At 39.9% G+C, this 18415-nt stretch overlaps 1 long non-coding RNA gene across 1 annotated transcript; it reads left to right on the forward strand.

Moving 5' to 3' along the window:
- Positions 1-12368: 12368 nt before the first annotated feature.
- Positions 12369-16190, forward strand: LOC116354495 (uncharacterized). Its single transcript, XR_004203800.1, has 2 exons — positions 12369-12552; positions 14438-16190. It is a non-coding gene; the product is annotated as an uncharacterized LOC116354495 (long non-coding RNA).
- Positions 16191-18415: the final 2225 nt, after the last annotated feature.

The following is an 18415-nucleotide window of genomic DNA, read 5'->3' on the forward strand; positions in this document are numbered from 1 at the left end:
CAGTAGTTTAAATAGTACCAATTGGGTAAACGTACCTTAACAATAATGGTGTTATGCATTTACATACATTTACATAATTGTTTTCTGACTCAACTAAAGGCTGATTTCACAGGAAGGGTGTGTACGGTACAGTATACACTGTATGACGATGACATATTTACTTTGGGCTACTTCTCATTAATTATACATGTCAGTGTGGTCATGAATGCAATTGTATAATTCATGTTTACTTCCGCTCATCGTCTCAGAGAGGGGGAAATATTGACCTCCTGACGCAGAGTCGTCTTTTAATTGTTTGATAGCAGCAGTTAAGGAATGAGAAGGAATGCGGGCGAGAATAAATGAGGTTTCAATTAGGAACATCTTGTTCTAATTCTCTCTCCCTTGTTCACTTGCTATTGTTTGTTCGTTTGTCTTTTTATAGAAGAGAGATTGTTGAAGGGAATTGAGTGTGACAGCAAGATGCCGCCATAGAGAACTCTCCAAGGTTATCTGTCTGTAGTTTTTAGTTTCACACAGACGTTTAACTCTGATAGACAAAGGGATTTATTACAGATCTATATGCATATTGTTTATGCATACATCTTTTTGCAAAAGTTTCACAACGTGATGCTTAGCAATGATACCACGTTGATCTATCAGCTACCTTTTAAGGGTGAAGGTGAATATATGTGAAATCTATTGGGCTTGAAAATGCACGGTTTGATAGCAAAGTCAGTTTAACAACATCCCAGATAATTGGAAACACTCCCAAAGCGCGTCTCCAGTTCTATTGTGTTTCGTCAATTGATTACAAGCACCACCTTAGCTACATTGCTCAGGCAAAGTAGTAGGATAAAGAGTGAAATATCTTTCTGTGTCTCAAACCATTAAAATTGACATGACTATCCTACTTCCTTCCATTCTTCCTTCGATGAGGTAGATCCACAACACTTTTAAATATAACACAGTATTTGTGGGTTGTGGGGTTGTGAGTGGTGCCTCATCCCTCAATTTCCGTCAAAAGTCCACCCCGTATCCGCTTTAGGTAAAGTCTCTGCAAACACACTTCCTGCTCTTGGCCCGGTTGAAAAACATCTTAAGTGTTTCAGTTAAGGATTTATCTTAAGGAATAATTTCCCTTACCCAAGGGAATTTTTTAAGGGCGTTGCTTAGTCGTTTTCCTTAGGTAAGGGCATACTTAAAACCTATTTGGGATAGGGGGCTGCATTGGGAAGTTTGAATGAAAAGAGTGCCCAGAGTAAACTGCCTGTTACTCAGACCCAGAAGCTAAGATATACATTTGGATAGATAACACTCTAAGGTTTCCAAAACTGTTAAAATAATGTATGTGAGTATAACAGAACTGATATGGCAGGCGAAAACCTGAGAAAAATCCAACCAGGAAGTGGGGATTTTCAAGTTTTCAAGTGAAGTGCCTATCGAACATCCATGTCTTTGGGGTCAGATTGCACTTCCTAAGGCTTCCAGTAGATGTCAACAGTCTTTAGAAGTTGTTTCAGGCTTCTATTGTGAAAAGGGAGAGAATAAGACCACTCAAAGCAAGTAGCTTAGCTGAAAGCCATGAGTTGTTTATCGCGCATGGCAGTGCCCGCGACGTTCGTTCCCTTTCCTTTCTAATGAAAACAGTATTGTCCGGTTGAAACATGATTGAATATTTATGATAAAAACAACCTAAGGATTGATTAGAAACATTGTTTGACATGTTTCTACGAACTTTAATGGAACTTTTTTGACTTTTTGTCTGGACTTTGTGCCCGCGCATTGTGCATTTGGATTACTGGACTAAACGCACAAACAAAAAGGAGGTATTTGGACATAAAGATTAACTTTATCGAACAAAACAAACATTTATTGTCTAACATGGAGACCTGGGAGTGCCATCAGATGAAGATCATCAAAGGTAACAGATTCATTTTAACACTATTTCTGACTTTTGTGACACCTCTCCTTGGCTGGAGAATGGCTGTATGGTTTTTGTGGCTACGCGCTGTCCTAACATAATCGCATGGTGTGCTTTCGCCATAAAGCCTTTTTGAAATCGGACACTGTGGTTGCATTAACAAGAAGATTATCTTTAAAATGGTGTAAAATACTTGTATGTTTGAGGAATTGTAATTATGAGATTTCTGTTTGAATTTAGCGCCCTGCAATTTCACTGGCTGTAGGCCAGGTGTTCTGCTAGCGGAACCCCCTTCCCAGAAAGGGCTAGAAAGGCCTAGCTATACACCTAGCTAGCAATACACCTAAAAGCTGTTTCCATTGATATCCATACTGAATGAAGCACTTAAGGGACCTCATGCACACCCTCACTTAAATTTAAGGGGGAAGTTCACCTTAAAATGTTTTGTGCAACTTAATGCAACTGCTGTGTCAGATTTCAAAAAAGCTTTATAACGAAAGCACACCATGGAATAATCTGAGCACAGCGCTCAGAGACTAAAACAAGCCATACAGATACCCGCCATGTTGTGGAGTCAACAGAAGTTGGAAATAGCATTATAAATATTCACTTACCTTTGATGATCTTTATCGGAATGCACTCCCAGGAATCCCAGTTCCACAATAAATGTTTGTTTTGATCGATTAAGTCCATCATTTATGTTCAAATACCTCCTTTTTGTTCACACGTTTAGTTCACAAATCCAATTTCACAAGGCGCGAGCACTAGGTCCAGACGAAAAGTCAGAAAAGTTATATTAGAGTTCGTAGAAACATGTCAAACAATGTATATAATCGATCTTTAGGATGGTTTTATCATAAATCTTCCTTAACCTTTTACGACTAGGGGGCAGTATTTTAATTTTTGGATAAAAAAAAGTTCCCAGTTTAAACCAGATATTTTGTCACGAAAAGATGCTCGACTATGCATATAATTGACAGCTTTGGATAGAAAACACACTGACGTTTCCAAAACTGCAAAGATAGTCTGTGAGTGCAACAGAACTGATGTTACAGGCGAAACCCAGATACAAATCCAACCAGGAAGTGCCTCATTTTTTAAAACCGCCTCATGCTAATGACTCCTTATATGGCTGTGAATGAGCTACGAATGAGCTTACGTTTTCTACGTATCCCCCAAGGTGTCTACAGCATTGTGACGTCTTTTTACGCATTTATGTTGAAGAATAGCCGTAAGGGACCATATTTAGCAAGTGGTCACATGATGTCTCCCGCAGAAAATCTTGCGTAAAGTACTGAGGTAGCCATTTTTCCAATCGCTTCTTATGAGAAACCAATTGTCTCGACGGATATATTATCGAGTAGATATGTTAAAAACACCTTGAGGATTGATTCTAAACAATGTTTGCCATGTTTCTGTTGATATTATGGAGCTAATTTGGAAAAAAGTTTGGCGTTGTAGTGACCGCATTTTCCGGTCGATTTCTCAGCCAAATGTGATGAACAAACGGGAGCTATTTCGCCTACAAAAATAATATTTTTGGAAAAAAGGAACATTTGCTGTTGTTATGGTTTTCTAGGTGTGATGAACGAGAGTCGGACCAAAACGCAGCGTGTAGATTGCGATCCATGTTTAATGAAAACGTAAAACTCGAATCAATACAATGCACTACAAAACAACAAACTTAACGTAATGAAAACCGAAACAGCCTATACTGGTGTAAACTAACAGAGACAGGAACAAAGACACTAAGGACAATCACCCACGACAAACTCAAAGAATATGGCTGCCTAAATATGGTTCCCAATCAGAGACAACGATAAGCACCTGCCTCTGATTGAGAACCACTCCAGACAGCCATAGACTTTGCTAGATAACCCCACTAGCTACAATCCCAAATACATACACACCAAAACCCCAAGACAAAACACACCACAATACAAAAACTCCATGCCACACCCTGGCCTGACCCAATACATGAAGAAAAACACAAAATACTTAGACCAGGGAGTGACAGCTATCTAACTGGGAGTCTCCTGAGTGAAAACATCTGAAGTTCTTCAAAGGTAAATCATTTAATTTGATTGCTTTTCTTATTTTCGCGAAAATGTTGCCTGCTGCCAGCAGAGACTAGCATAGCATGATAAACTTAGCATAGCATGATATACTTACACAAATGCTTGTCTAGCGTTGGCTGTAAAGCATATTTTGAAAATCTGAGATCACAGTGTGATTAACAAAAGGCTGTGTCTCAATATATTTCATTTGTGATTTTCATGAATAGGAAGATTTTGTAGGAAGATTTCTGTCTGCTGCTGTTACGGTTTTCTTCCATCGAAAGAGAAGAGGACCAAAATGCAGCGTGGTTATCTTTATACATCTTTAATAAAATATGAAAAATACGAACAATATACAAAACAAGAAACATGAAAAAACAAAACAACCCTATCTGGTGCAACAAACACAGTGACAGGAACAATCACCCACGAAATACTCAAAGAATATGGCTGCCTAAATATGGTTCCCAATCAGAGACGATAAACACCTGCCTCTGATTGAGAACCACTCTAGGCAACCATAGACTTTCCTAGACAACTCCACTAACCACAATCCTATAACCTACAAATTTTTTTTTTGAAAAAACACAACACATAAATACCCATGTCACACCCTGGCCTGACCAAAATAAAAGAAAACACAATACTAAGGCACAATACTAAGGCCAGGGCGTGACAAACTAATTAGCATAACGCAGCTGAGGCAATGATTATGCTCCCGGATCCGGGATGGGTAGATCAGAGGTTAATGTTCCAACCGGAAAATTCCTTTGTCTTCAGAAATTAAAGGGAACGCAGCTCGCTTTCACGGTAGCATGCGAGACATAGCTCATGGCATTCTGCCAGACACCTGGTTCAAACAGCTCTTATTCACTTCCCCTTCACAGTGGAAGCCTGAAACAAGGTTCTACAGACTGTTGACCTCCAGTGGAAATCTTAGGAAGTGCAATCGGACCAATTGTTACACTGTATTTTGGATAGGCTAAGACTTGAAAACCTACAAACCTCAGATTTCCCACTTCCTGGTTGGATTCTTTCTCAGGTTTTTGCCTGCCATATGAGTTCTGTTATACTCACAGACATCATTCAAACAGTTTTAGAGACTTCAGAGTGTTTTCTATCCAAATATACTAATAATATGCATATCTATTCATCCAAGCTACTCAATACTGCCCCCCAGCCATAAGAAGTTAACTTAAGATGTTTTATGCAACTGGGCCCTGCTCCCCTGCGACCAATAATACACAGAAGCAGCTCCTAGAAACACAGGACCTTGAATGGGGCCTTTTTAATGATGCTTTGACCAAAGGCTCTTAGATGGCACTACTCCTCAAGACTGTGTCCCAAATAGTATTTTATAGACTCTGATAGACTCATATTTTATAGACTCTGATATGGTTGAGATACATCTAGTTTTTTCATAGACGGTCATGATGTAAAGTCAACAAGGAAAGGAGACCATGTCAAAAGTCTCCTCTTTTGTGAATGCTCATTTTAAAAGGTGTATCCTTTGACATTTGTGTTCATCATGCAATTTGAAATTTTGACATTACATTTATCCAGTCAATTCAAATCTACATGGTTGGAGAGGGTCTCTAGGGGATGATTTGGAATTCTACAATACCTTAGATGCATTTGTGCAAAAGTTCTCTTCTCCTGAGATCAGTGGCTACATGTAGGCAAAGAGGTATGGAACCTATTTGAGATTATTGCAACACAGCCTGTGACTACAGGTTAGAGAAGAAGTCTCTTTGGAGACAACATCCTCCTTCTAAATTTAGGTGATTAGCCATTTCCAATAGCCACCTAGTACAGGGATCATCAACTAAATTCAGCCGCAGGACAATTTTGTTATTGAGCGGATGGTCAGGAGGCCGGAACATAATTGCAAATAATTTGGAGACTGCTAATAGACAGTAAGAAGCCCAAACAGATATAGCATTTGACTAAAACAATAATTTCAAATATTGCTTACATTTGTATACATACTGTATATCTCTATTATGCATGGAAATACCTTGATTTCCTAAAGTAAAATCATTTGGAGCTGATTTGCTAGCGTTTTATAGTCTTATGTTCAACAATCCAAAATATTATTATTTTTGTTTCAGAAAACTTGGGGGGGGAAATAAAATCATGGCCTCCATTTGGGGAACCCTACCCTAGTACATCATGTTGATGGACTCTGTCTCTGTCGGAGCCCGTGGGAGCTGGAACCGGAGCTGTGTCTCTGGCTCCTATCTTCAGGGTCATTGCCGGGTAATTAGTTTTGCTTTAATGGCTGCTCCCTAGGTCAACTGATTCCTGTAATCCCCCTCTGTTCACCTCTTACGGGTAATCTCTCTAACATATCTTCTGCCTTCTCTCTCTACCTCTTTTTCCAGGAGGACAGGACAGGAACAGATCTCTCTCTCTCTCTCTCTCTCTCTCTCATACGGAGAAGCACGCAGGCACAAAGGTGCACCTTTGCAAACTCACCTACATACATTTCGTAAGCCTTTGTTCTGGGATTATTCTGTTACAACTCCAACACTTTCTCAACCATCCAAACTACATCAGATAAACTAGAGGAAGACACCATCTGTGTAGATCCAAAACACCCAGATGGAACCAGAGTACACACAGCCCACAAAACAAACATCCAACAGCCTATTGGAGCTAGTACAGCCTAAATAAACTCTTCCCAGCAGCAACCTGTAAATCCCTAGTTTTTAATGGTCAAGTAATTAAGTGCAGCGGCAACAAAAACACGTGATCCCTGGCACACCTGGATCGTTAAGAAGTCTGGGATTAGGCCTAATTAGTGTGTAATTAGTGACAGCCAGAGCTCCACCCTCCGCAGGTGCTGACACTAAAGAGGCTCATTAATATTGGCCTGGCGAGAGAGGAGATCAAACAAGCCTTAATTGACGGCAGCTTAACTTCATAAAAGCAAATCATTTGCGAGGATGGAGCTTGAAATAGTCTTTCAAAACAATGAGATAAACGTGCAGATATCTAATTGAGACATTTAGCCAAAGTGGAATATTGTGGAGACTAATTTGGGTATGTTAATTGATCCAGGGAATTCTGCTATCAAATGGATGGAGAGAGAGACAGGGAGGTTGTATGGATGGACTGTATTTAATTTTTTTTGTAAAAAATGGATCCCCATTAGCTGTTGCTGAAGCAGCAGCTACTCTTCCTGGAGGCCAACCTGTATTGCAGTTTTATGGCCCATTTGAAAGGCATAATGGCTTTGAAATTGATATAGTCTGGACTGCCTGGTGCATGTTAACTCTATTCATGTCTGGGTCTGGTCTAAACCTTGTCTCTCAGACACAGTGACTGGAATCAGACTTGCTCTGGGACAACAAAAACACGTGATTTAAAAAATGTTATTGGACCATAAACAGATTTGGCTCATTAACCTGTACGGTTCAAATAATGATGATCCATGCTTCTTTGAAAATATAGATAATAATTTATCAACCCTACAAGCAGTACAATACTATTATTATGGTGGGAGATTATAATACGGTATTAAATACCTCTATGGACCATAAAGGAAATCACCCTCATACACTTAAGGAAATCACGAATGTCATGGATATATTGGATCTAGTGGATATACGGAGGCTTAAATATCCTGACCTAGTGACATTACATGGCGGAGGCTCAACCAAGCTAGTCGTCTTGGTTACTTTTTTATGTAATTCTCTCTGGTACCAAAAGTTTTAAAAGGTGTTGATAGGGGATATAATGCGGTCGGACCATCACATAATTGGCATATATATTAGTCTTACATAATTTCCACGCGGGCGAGGATATTGGAAATTTAATCAAAGCCTATTAGATGATAACTTTTTTTAACTAAGAAGAATTTATTACTTGTTTTTTATGACATAACATACTGTAGGTACAGCAGATCCCTTTATTGGGACACTTTTAATGTGCCTTTAGAGGCCATGCAATTCAGTACTCTAAAACAAAAGCAATTTAGATCAAAAGAGTCCATATTAACAAAGGAAATGGAAGGACTAACAGTACAGAATAGGTTTGAGGAAAAACAAAAAGAAATGGAGGAACTTATTCAAGAAAGATCCCGTGTAATATATCATAAAAATAAAGCGAATTGGATGAAATATGGGAATAAATGCACCAAATTATTTATATGCTACCAAAACTGAAACTTGTTACAAATGATGTAGTCACCCATGAAACACCAAATTATATTTTGAATATGTTTTCATTTCAGTCTCCTCCATCTCTACTAACCGACGCTAATTGTATGGATTTCCTATTTAATAATGTAAAATGAACAGCTGTACAGAAAGACTCATGCAAAAGCCAAATTAAAAAGTTAATGTCAGATGTTATTCATCATAATCAGACAGGTGTTTTACATGGACGATACGATGGAGATAATATAAGGCAAGTTCTGGAAACAATAGAACTCTATGAAAAAACTGGGAAACCATTCCTGGCATTCATAGCTGACTTTGATAAGGTACGGCCCAGAAGCTAGGATATGAAGCTAGGATATGCATATAATTGGTAGATTCGGATAGAAAACACTCTAAAGTTTCTAAAACTGTTTGAATAATGTATGTGAGTATAACAGAACTGATTTGGCAGGCGAAGCCCCAAGGACAAACCATCCAGGAAAAAATAATTGAGGTCATAGTATTTCCCATTGTTTTTCTATTGAAAGCCCTATTTAATAGGAACCTGGTTGCAGTTCCTATGGCTTCCACTAGATGTCAAAAGTCTTTAGAAATTGGTTGATGTTTTTCTTTTGAAAAATTAATTAACCTCTTAAGCCTACCCCCCTACTTTGTGCAATTTCCTCTCTAGGGTATGTGAGACGATAGCGTCCCACCTCTTCAACAGCCAGTGAAACTGCAGGGCGCCAAATTCAAAACAACAGAAATCCCATAATTAAAATTCCTCAAACATACATGTATTTTACACCATTTTAAAGATACACTTGTTGTGAATCCAGCCAGTGTCCGATTTCAAAAAGGCTTTATGACGAATGCAAACCAAACGATTATGTTAGGTGAGTGCCTAGTCATAGAATAACACAGCCATTTTTCCAGCCAAAGAGAGGATTCACAAAAAGCAGAAACATAGATAAAATGAATCACTAACCTTTGATGATCTTCATCAGATGACAATCATAGGACTTCATGTTACACAATACATGTATGTTTTGTTCGGTAAAGTTCATATTTATATCCAAAAATCTGAGTTTACATTGGCGCCTTACGTTCAGAAGTTCCAAAATATCCTTTGATTTTGCAGAGAGCCACATCAATTTACAGAAATACTCATAATAAACATTGCTAAAAGATACAACTGTTATGCATGGAATTTTAGATACACTTCTCCTTAATGCAACCGCTGTGTCAGATTTCAAAAAAGCTTTACGGAAAAAGAAAAGACACAGATATATCCGCCATATTATGCAGTCAACAAAAGTCATAAATAGTATTATAAATCTTTATTTACCTTAGCTGATCTTTGTCGGAATGCTCTCCCAGGACTCCCACTTCCACAAGAAATGTTTGTTTTGTTCAGTAATGTCCATCATTTATGTCCAAATAGTTACTTTTGTTAGCTCGTTTGGTAAAGAAATCCAAAGTCACGAAGCGCGTTCACTAAAAGCCGACGAAATGTCAAAAAGTTCCGTAACAGTCAGTAGATACATGTCAAACGATGTAATGAATGAATCTTTAGGATGTTTATAACATAAATCTTCAATAATGTTCCAACCAGAGAATTCCATTGTCTTCAGAAATGCGATGGAACAGAGCTCCCTCTCATGTGAAAGCCCATGGTCAGCTCATGGCAGACCCTACTCATTCCCTTCTCCTTCGGCCCCACTTCACAGTAGAAGCATCAGACAAGGTTCTAAAGACTGTTGACGTCTAGTGGAAGCCTTAGGAAGTGCAACATTGCCAATATCCCACTGTATCTTCAATAGGAGCTGAGTTGAAAATCGACCAACCTCAGATTTCCCACTTCCTGGTTGGATTTTTTTCTCAGGTTTTTGCCTGCCATATGAGTTCTGTTAAACTCAAAGACATCATTCAAACAGTTTCATTCAGTTTTCATCCGGACGTGAAAATACTGCCCCCTACCCAAAGAAGATAACAAGAAGTTAAGATTTATTTTGATGTATTACACTTATATTTTCGGTTATCTTGATATTTCTGTAGTTTGAATTTGGCGTTCTGCAAATTCACTGGATGTTGTCAAATCGATCCTGCTAAAGGGATTGGCGCGTGAAGGGATCACTAACAGGTTAATGAAAATTGTGATAAATCAAAATATATACCAGTTTCATTTAAGGACCAAAATTGACAGATGTGCCATTTAGATTGCAAAATAGTTGGGAAGAGATTTGCGATGCACCGATTCCATGCAGTGGCGGATTTAGGTATCAGCGACTGGTACACGACCGGCACAGTGAAACTGCGAATGGTTCATTAAATCAGGGCGGCATGTTGCCGGAGGTGGCTCGGGGCGCCTGCACAAAAACTAAATAAAAATAAATAATAATAATTTGGTGTGGTGACATTTGCGGAATCGGTAATCTATCGCTCATTTACACGTCATGTCAATGATATCACGTCACCGTGTGGGACTGTGGGTCAATTAATCTTGTCGGAGTGGGTGCCCTGATTCTAGTTTGTGAGCTAGGCAGGCTACTGCCTGGGAAGGTCTCTCACTCAGAAGTACGAGATGGTGAGGGGGCGGGGATAGGTTGACCTCAGGTCTCCCCAAGTGGAAGCCCGAGATAGAGGGAGCGGGGAAATCTATCAAATAGCGCACTTCTATCTTTGTACAGTAGTAATGCAATTAGTTTTTCAGTTTAGATTGTGTGTTTCGTGTTTGAAGTGCAATAGTGTAATAATCAGGTTCCTTTCTTTATAAGTGTGTTATTCTATTTGTGTATTTGTGAGATATAGGATTTGTGCAATTTAGTTTTGTGTTTTTTGTTAGCAATAGGGTAATTGTTTAATAATTCGATTCTTTTTATTTTTATTTATATACTCCAATTCGTTTCTATTTGTCTTTGTTACATCTTTTTGATATTCATGAGTCTTATTTTTGTATATATTTTTATATTTATATATTTTTATATGTTATGATTATTTATTTGTGTTGTTCCAAATGTCTGAATAAAAATGTTTTGTTGGCGGGGGGAGGGGCGCTAAAGGGGGTGGGGGGGGTTCTCCCAGGGAGCCATACAAGCTAGATTCCATGGCACATAGTTTATGAATTGACATGCAAAACGTCGCTGGATTTAAAACTTTGAATATTTCAATTTAAATTATTATACAAAATTCTTGCAACCAATAGAATGCTATATACTGTATATGGGGGATACAACCTTCCCAGCTCTGCAGATTTTGCTGCGAGGAGGCAGAGTCATTCGAACACTTATTTTGGTACTGTCCATATGTAGCTCGTTTTGGTCACAGGTCCAGGAATGGCTGAAGAGCAACATTTACCTGGAGCTAACGTTGCAGATACCAATACTGGGTGATTTGAAAAGTCATAGTCAATCGATCAAAAATGTTTATCTTTAATTTACGATCTGTAGAAACTATGAGAATAGAAAGTGTGAGAGTTCAGTGACCAGCCGGGAGGAAGACGACACGACAGCACACTCCTCAGGGGAAAGGTACTCCGTGTAAAGCCAATTGGTACACACCTTGGCCCACTAATTGCTTTGTGTCTTCCTCTATATAGGTGTGCCAGGAGAGGAGCTGGGGGAGAATGGGAATAGAGACGGGGACCTGGGAGGATATCGGATTGCACTGAGCAAGAGGACACTTACTGTGTAAGAACAGCTACACAACAACCCACAGGCCCCCCACCCCCACCCCGCCCCACAAATCAGGTGGGTGACCTTGAGACACAAGGCTACGGTCTCTTGTTGAGGTAAGGTTAAGGGCAACCAGCAAGCATGTAGTGCAGGGGTGCGCAACATGGGCCAAAACCTTCCCGCAAGTGATTTTTTTGGGGTCCCCCAAAGTTTTTAGTTTAACAAAAAAGACTGTTCAATTTCCATGAATTCAGCAGAAAATGTGTTTAATTGAGGACATCTGCTGCCTAGTACTCCCATGAATAAAAAAGAAACGTGATCGTGTTTCAATGTAATCAAGGTATGAAATTGTTATTTTTCAAATGCAATCTCTTTTTTCTGGCTTAGTTGTGGTCAATTTGCAGTGTACAAATTATTATAATTATGTATTGGGCCCCCGACCATCTGCTCCGACAAAAATTGTCCCACAGCTGAATCTAGTTGCCTACCCCTGGTGTAGTATAAGAATATTCACTTTACTCCTCCTCTCCTTCCCTGCTCTCACCTAACCCTTAGCTCAGTTTCCCTCTCCTTGTTGACCTCTTGATAGAAAAAGCTGAGATGGAGAGACAAGAGAGAAAAGAGAGCGATAGAGAGGAAAAGGAAAGAGAACAACAGATTCAACAAATAAACCAGAGGAGTCAGAGAGGAGGACAGAAGGAATGTGGGAAAGGAGAGATCGGAGAAAGCAGAGAGTTGAGAGACACACCCATTAATCCTCTGCAGAGCTGACGGTGAGAAGTGTTTGTGAGAGCAAATGACCAAGAGGGCTTGAAGCACCACAGCAGGTAGCTGGCCTCTCAATGACCAGCCAGCAGACAGCACAGAACACAGAGATGCCAGACACAGGGGCAAATGAGGGCTGATACTGTGGCTGATTGACTGGGCAATATACTTATGTAGGATTCTCTCCGTCGTGAATACGGATCAGTGAAACGACTGGACAGGTTGTCACTATAATGTCTTTGGTGTGTACTGGAATAAATCTTACCTTGCCTTCTGCTCATCATGGCAACATGAACACTCTACATACCATATGTCCCCTTCAAAGTCCCTCAGTTCTAGCTGGAAGAAAAAGGAAACAAGGAGGTGTGCTAGACAGTACTCGCCTTTCTTGCACTTAGACTTGTCTTTTCTTACTAGCAATGACTTTGCTAATAGCTGCTTTGTTGAGGAAAAGTTGACTTACTTTGACTGTTATATGTGGTTGTCTCAGTTCAATCACCACTCCACTCCTCTATTCCCTCTCTACACCACCTCAACACTAGGACACACTCCCCTCACTTTATTTTTGATCAAATACATTTCCATCTCCATATCATTCCCTCTCTCAATATCACTTTGTGCTAGACCGGGCGTATTGCGATCAATTTTGAAAAGAGATCAGGAGATGAAATTGGAATTGAATGACACTTTCATTCAGAGCTCGGCCGGGGGTGGGGGGTGGGGATCAATGGACAAAAGCAGGAATGCGCTCATCAGATTAATTAACAAATGAATTGATTGGCTTTTACGAGAAGGTTTTAATCCAGTTGTGAAGTCCGTGGCTGTGTGTCTCAGTGGTGTATGGTGCATACAGGTTAATTTTTTAAATTTTATTTTACCTTTATTTTACTAGGCAAGTTAGTTAAGAACAAATTCTTATTTTCAATGACGGCCTAGGAACAGTGGGTTAACTGCCTAATAAACACAGGACAGTAGAGGAGAGAGGGAGAGTGTGTGCATGCTTGGGTGAAAGAGCTGGAACATGTAGAGACCATTATGAATGTACAGTATTGCAGCCAATGAAGACAGATTTGGTGCAGTGAAACTATTTGGTATAAGAAACTTGGGTGATGGATTTTAAGAGTAGGATAGTTAATGTGACTTCTTCAGCAAGACCACTCTAGCTCTTTGACATACTTCTGACTTATTATTATAGTTATTATTATTATTTGGACCACTACTCCTTTTCAACTGTTTAAGCTAGAAACGCCATCAATCTTTAGAGCGTGCCGACTGGACGGAAACAATAATGTCTTCCGTTAACATAAAAATATTTTTTGACAGCTGAAGCAAGGCATACCCTTTTTTATATTTTTTATGACCCTTTCTAGTTGGTATTAAAGTGTGGGGCAATCGTATTCTGTACTACAGTATGAGGAAGTCTGTGTAAGCAGTCTAGTCTTGGTGGTCTGGTATTGTACAGTATAAAACAGTTTAGTTGTTTGTAGAAGCCATAGCCTAAATGTGGGAGGACAGGTTTTTGGGGTAGAATATGAGGCCAGTTGGACCCATTTCAGAGGATTTGTAGTGCGTGCCCTATTTATCCACAATCCCAAACTGTATTTGAATTCATCCCGTAAACACAATTTCACACCACACATCTGCTGTACTGTATCTTCTGAGCCCTCTAACCTACTCTACCCAATCCTCACTCACCTAAGGGACAGATGGATAGAACGACAGGCTTGTGGTCATAGGGGATGTGGGGGGGGGGGGGGGGGGTTGCCAGGTAAATTCACCTGTCATCTAGCCTAAGGTACACCTGTCATCTAAGGTCACTGATGAGAGTCTGATTTCTGCTTAGATTTATATCTTAATCCCGTATTAATTTGGGAAACGTGTCTTCATCCACAGGTCTCAGTAAAATGCCAATCTATCAGCCATCGGTCTGGATGTCTCCTGTCTCTTATACACACTGGCTGGCTGGCTGGATGGATGGATGAAAAGTTCCTGGCGATGCAGCCACGGACACGTGTGCTCCCACCTGATGGTGCGGAGAACGAGGGATGTCAAAATGGAGGAAGAGAGGTGGGGATGGGAGAGAGATGGACAAGAGCACGGAATGAGAGAGGGGGAGAAGAGAATAGAGAGTAGGAAGGGAGAGAGGGAGGGTGGATGAGAGGAGAGGATAGGGGAAGAGGGGAAAGATGAACTGTCGAGGACATGTAGGTGGGGGTGTTCTGCATTCGGAACAATTCCATTTCGCTATGTTAGCGAGTCCTTTTTAGAAGACAGCCAGTTCCCCGAGACTCTACTGATACCATGGTGACACATACACCAGTGGAGGATCCTCAGAGAAAGGGGATGACCATCCTACTCAGTGAATTTCATAAAAATAGAAATAGTGAAACATAAACAAGTTTTCCTTTTAAGATAAGACTATACGATATAGGCAGAATCTACCGCACACTCAACATAAGATTTGTGAAGGTTCTGGAGGCAAAAGGTAAAACTGGAGAAACAGGAAAAAGGTTCCGAGAATGAATCTAGTGGTGAAAGCATAAGCTACAGAAAGCTAGCACAGCAGGGCATAAAGTGTGGTGAGTAGTTTAACTGTTTTGAACAAATTCATTCATTTAAAAAATTAAGGAGAAGCAGCAGCAGAGAGAAAGAGAGCTAGCTATATTTTGTTTTATTTTCTTCTTCTTAATTTACCTAATGTGGCTAATTTAGCCTGACTCAAACAGAGATTCATGTTATTTATGTTAGCGAGCTGCCTAAGGCTATTCAACACGGCAACTTTTTCAAGTCAAGGTAAGCTTTCAGTTTTTATAAATTTATTGCCACCGGGCCCCACAGTTTAACTGCTAAACTGCTTGCTGTACTGTACACTGTACTGCATGACTGTACACATGGATTGGATGGATGGATTGAATCTACACACCACACCCCATAATGACGAAGCAAAAATAGGTTTTTTAGAAATGTTTGCAAATGTATATACAGTACCAGTCAAAAGTTACTACTAATTAGTCAAAAGCTATTTGTCAAAAGCTAATTAGTAGCATGTCTCAAAAGTGAGTCGTAAGACTACATTCAATACATGGGTCTTTTGGTGCCTATTGTGTATCATAATGTGATTGTCTTCTGTGTGTATAGACATTATGATAAAATAATGTATATGTTGAAAGATAAAGATGAAATAATTCCACTCTGAAACCATATAATTGTATGAAATGTATTTGCATCATAAAACTATAATCGGATGATGTGTGTAGTTTTAGTCAGAATTAGAACAAGGACCTTTTGTTCCTTTTTAGTATGTAAGCAGGGTGCAAGTGGGAAACAAATGATAAGAGGAGCTATTGACAGACAAGTTGTAACACTGTGTTCCTTACAGGACATTCTGTCTCCACCCGTGGAGGGGAGAAACTGTTTGGCTTGCAGAAAATTATGAAACATGTTGCAGATTTAACAATGTATCTGTATAGTGGAAAAACACAGACCATCTGAGCAAGGCGTAGTTTAAGATTTGAACTTGTATGTATGTGCGTAGGATATCTACTGTTTGTGTGTGAAGGTATGTGCGTAAGGAGCCAGTATAAAATGAATGTTTTTGTACCACGGACTAGAACGTTCTTGTGAATAAACACTTTGATTATTGTAAGCTGGGACTCTTGTCTGCTTCATTCAACCAGAATCTTACAAACTCTAGGTTGCAGACTGAGTAGATTAATTGAAGTTTATGAACATTGATAACAAAATTCACATAACACAGTACCAGTCCAAAGTTTGGACACACCTAGTCATTGAAGGGTTTTTCTTTATTTTTACTATTTTCAACATTGTAGAATAATAGTGAAGACATCAAAACTATGAAATAACACATATGGAATCATGTAGTAACCAATAAAGTGTTAAACAACATTTTGATTCTTCAAAATAGCCACCCTTTGCTTTGATGACAGCTTTGCACACTATTGGCATTCTCTCAACCATCTTCACCTGGAACTGCTTTTCCAACAGTCTTGAAGGAGTTCCCACATATGCTGAGCACTTGTTAGCTGCTTTTTCTTCACTCTGCGGTTCAACTCATCCCAAACCATTTCAATTGGGTTGAGGTCGGGTGATTGGGGAGGCCAGGTTATCTGATGAATCACTTTCCTTCTTGGTCAAATAGCCCTTACACAGCATGGTGGTGTTGGGTCATTGTCCTGTTGAAAAACAAATCACAGTCCCACTAAGTGCAAACCAGATGGGATGCCGTAACGCTGCAGAATGCTGTGGTAGCCATGCTGGTTAAGTGTGCCTAGAATTCTAAATAAATCACAGACAGTGTGACCAGCAAAGCACCCCCACACCATCACACCTCCTCCATGCTTCACGGTGGGAACCACACATGCAGAGATCATCCATTCACCTGCTCTGCGTCTCACAAAGACACAGCGGTTGGAATCAAAAATCAAAAATTTGGACTCATCAAACCAAAGGACAGATTTCCACCGGTCTGATGTCCATTGCTCATGTTTCTTGGCCCAATCAAGTCTCTTCTTCTTGTTGGTGTCCTTTAGTAATGGTTTCTTTTCAGCAATTCAACCATGAAGGCCTGATTCACGCAGTCTCCTCTGAACAGTTGATGGTGAGATGTGTCTGTTACTTAAACTCTGTGAAGCATTTATTTGGGCTGCAATTCTTGAGTCTGGTAACGCTAATGAACTTATCCTCTGCAGCAGAGGTAACTCTGGGTCTTGCTTTCCTGTGGCGGTCCTCAATGCGCTTGATGGTTTTTGCGACTGCACTTGAAGAAACTTTGGAAGTTCTTGAAATATTCCGGATTGACTGACCTTCATGTCTTAAAGTAAATATGGACAGTCTTTTACCAAATAGGGCTATCTTCTGTATACCACCCCTACCTTGTCACAACACAACTTGTCTCAAACACATTAAGAAGGAAATAATTCCACAAATGGACTTTTAACAAGGCACACCTGTAATTGAAATGCATTCCAGGTGACTACCTCATGAAGCTGGTTGAGAGAAAGCCAAGAGTGTGCAAATCTGTCATCAAGGCAAAGGGTGGTTACTTTGAAGAATCTCAAATATAAAATATATTTTCCTTGAGTCTTCTTGGGTATGACACTACAGTCTTCGCACACCTGTATTTGGGGAGTTTCTCCCATTTTTCTCTGCAGATCTTCTCAAGCTCTGTCAGGTTGGATGGGGAGCGTTGCTGCACAGCTATTTTCAGGTCTCTCCAGCAATGTTCGATCGGGTTCAATTCCGGGCACTGGCTGGACCTGTCAAGGAAATTAAGAGACTTGTCCTGAAGGATGACTCTAGGAAGAGTCTTGGTGATGGAGGCCACTGTGTTCTAGGGGATCTTCAATGTTGCAGACATTTTTTTGTACCCTTCCCCAGATCTGTGCCTCAACACAGTCCTCGGAGCTCCACGGACAATTCCTTTGACCTCATGGCTTGGTTTATGCTCTGACATGCACTGTCAACTGTGAGATCGTATATAGACAAGTATGTGCCTTTCTAAATCATGTCCAATCAATTTGAATTTACCACAGGTGGACTCCAATCAAGCTGTGGAAACATCTCAAGGATGATCAATGGAAACAGGAGGCACCTGAGCTCAATTTCGAGTCTCCTAGCAAAGGGTCTGAATACTTACGTAAAATTAGTTATTTCTATTTTTATTTTTAATACATTCCTACAATTTCTAAAAACCTGTTTTTGCTTTGTCATCATGGGGTATTGTGTGTAGATTGATGAGGGGGAAAAAGTGTTTAATCCATTTTAGAATAAGGCTGTAACATAACAAATTGTGGAAAAAGTCAGTGGGTGTGAATACTTTCCGAATGCACTGTATACAATGAGCAAAGCGAT

Source organism: Oncorhynchus kisutch, linkage group LG17, assembly GCF_002021735.2.
Source record: "Oncorhynchus kisutch isolate 150728-3 linkage group LG17, Okis_V2, whole genome shotgun sequence".
Classification (NCBI taxonomy): domain Eukaryota; kingdom Metazoa; phylum Chordata; class Actinopteri; order Salmoniformes; family Salmonidae; genus Oncorhynchus; species Oncorhynchus kisutch.